General features: G+C 45.7%; 1 long non-coding RNA gene across 1 annotated transcript; it reads left to right on the top strand.

Moving 5' to 3' along the window:
• Positions 1-644: 644 nt before the first annotated feature.
• On the top strand, positions 645-2,299 carry LOC116548101. Its single transcript, XR_004267308.1, has 2 exons — positions 645-1,167; positions 1,482-2,299. It is a non-coding gene; the product is annotated as an uncharacterized LOC116548101 (long non-coding RNA).
• Positions 2,300-2,469: the final 170 nt, after the last annotated feature.

The raw sequence follows: 2,469 nt of genomic DNA, 5'->3' as shown, positions 1-2,469 counted from the left end.
ACTATTTGCTGTTGCCACCAGTAGCTGTGAATGAAACTAATAATGCCACACTGGACACTCTAAACCTTAATGATGTACATCCAATCAATAATTAATGTATTTGTGTAAATAAGAATTTCTGACAAACAACTTTGTACCAGCCCAAAGAAGGGCCAGTCTCTGTCCTCTTTTTGCCTTTACAAATCCACTTGTAACATGTGGTAAACAAAGTATAGATTTCAGGCAACTTGAATCTTTGCTTTCATATTACAATCCTCAAGCTTGGCCCCCACAAAAAACTGTCTACTTATATTTATGTTGCCTCAGGTTTTTCCTTTTTGGTAGAAGTATCATTCCCCTTTATTATTATTATTATTATTTTATTTTTTTTTTTTTTTTACGGAGTTTCCCTCTTGTTACCCAGGCTGGAGTGCAATGGCGCGATCTCGGCTCACCCCAACCTCCGCCTCCTGGGTTCAAGCAATTCTCCTGCCCCAGCCTCCCGAGTAGCTGGGACTTAGTAGAGACGGGGTTTCACCATGTTGACCAGGATGGTCTCGATCTCTTGACCTCATGATCCACCCGCCTCAGCCTCCCAAAGTGCTGGGATTACATGCGTGAGCCACCGCGCCCGGCCATATTATTTTTTTTAAGACGTGGTTTCACCATGTTGGTCAGGCTGGTCTTGAACTCCCGAACTCAGGTGATCCGCCCACCTTGGCCTCCAAAGTGCTTGGATTACAAGCATGAGCCACCACGCCTGGCCTATCATTCCCCTTTATAGGAGAGTGTTTGCTAGTTAGCAGTTCCCTTTCTTTCCAGATGGCAGCATGAGCACAAACCGTAAGGAATGCATATTTAGAATCTGTATAGATGTTAAGGTTTTTTTCCTTGTCCCAATATTAGTGCTCGACTAAGAGCACTAATTTCAGCCTTTTGTGCTGATGTGCAGGGGTAATGGCTGGGCTTCAATCATTCTGTTATAATTTGCTATGCATATTCAGCTTGGCATGTCCCATTTGACACAAAACTACTGCTATCTGTACACCAGTCATCCTCTCAGAATCTGGGAGAGGCTGGTCTTTTAAATCAGGCCAGCTAACATATGTGTGTGCGACAACCTGCTTGCAGAAATGATCTGCCGTTGGGCCTGTGGGCAGCAATAAAACTGAATTCAGTGTGTTACAGGTTTTTTTTTTTTTTTTTTTTTGGAGAGGGGGTTCGGTTCTTGTTACCTAGCCTGGGGTGCAATGGCGCGATCTCGGCTCACCGCAACCTCCGCCTCCTGGGTTCAGGCAATTCTCCTGCCTCAGCCTCCTGAGTAGCTGGGATTACAGGCACGCACCACCATGCCCAGCTAATTTTTTGTATTTTTAGTAGAGATGGGGTTTCACCATGTTGACCAGGATGGTCTCGATCTCTTGACCTCGTGATCCACCCGCCTCGGCCTCCCAAAGTGCTGGGATTACAGGCTTGAGCCACCGCGCCCGGCCGTGTTACAGGTTTTAAGGGTTACATCTGGATCGCCTAGGATCATGGCCTAGTATTTGGCTAATCTTTCCCCTGTCATCCAGCTGTGTCCCCTTACCTGTAAGACTGACTTTACCTGATGGGAGTTAGAACTGCCAGTGGTTGTCCTAGGGTGATGTTAGTGGCTTCCTCCACTAACCTAACCGTGGCTGCTATTGCCTGAAGGCAACTTGGCCATCCCAAGGTTACTCTGCCCAACTTCTTTGAAAAATAGACAGTTGGTCCGGGTTCTGATTCTAATTTCTCAGCAAGCACTTACACGGCTATGCCCCTCTTCTCTGCTAATATGGGGAGAAGGGTTTAGTTAGGTCTGGGATGCCAGGAGTGTGAACCTGGGTGAGAGCCTATTTTCACTTGACAAAAGCTTCTCTAATTTTGGGGGTTTATTCCGTTAGCTCATTTTCAGACCCCCTTGCTGCTTCATAGTGAGGCTTTGCTATGAGTCCCAAAATTTGTATCTGTGTTTTGCAAAACTTGGCCATTCCCAAAAAAGAACAAAGCCGCTGCTTGGTGTTGGGGACCCCCAAATTACCTATGGCTTGCACTTGTTCTGGAGACATTTGCCAGGCTCTGGGTGTTAACAAATACCCTAAATATTGTACCCATTGGAGAATAATCTGTGCCTCCTTTTTGGATGCTTTGTATCCCATCTGCCAGAAAATTTGAAGTTCTTACAGTATTTTGGTCAGAAAGCTCCGGGGTTGGGCTACACAGAAGGTCATCCACCATAGTGAAATATACTCTCGTTCTGGGTTGCAGACCCCTCAGATCCCTCTGTAAGACTTGGGCAGAAAATAGGGGCCATCTCAAAAGCCCTGAGCGGGAGCACTGTCCAAGTGTATCGTGGGTTTTTTCCTGGTGTTAAGATTTTCTCATTTAAAACAAAAAAGTATTGGGACTCTGGGGCCACAGGAATAGAGAAGAAAGCATTTTATAGATCTAGGACTGAGAACAATTTTG

Source organism: Sapajus apella, unplaced genomic scaffold (assembly GCF_009761245.1).
Source record: "Sapajus apella isolate SASKATOON/1434 unplaced genomic scaffold, GSC_monkey_1.0 scaffold7011, whole genome shotgun sequence".
In the NCBI taxonomy this organism is placed as follows: domain Eukaryota; kingdom Metazoa; phylum Chordata; class Mammalia; order Primates; family Cebidae; genus Sapajus; species Sapajus apella.
Note: the sequence above shows the minus strand (reverse complement) of the source record. Positions and strands in the feature narration are given on the sequence as shown.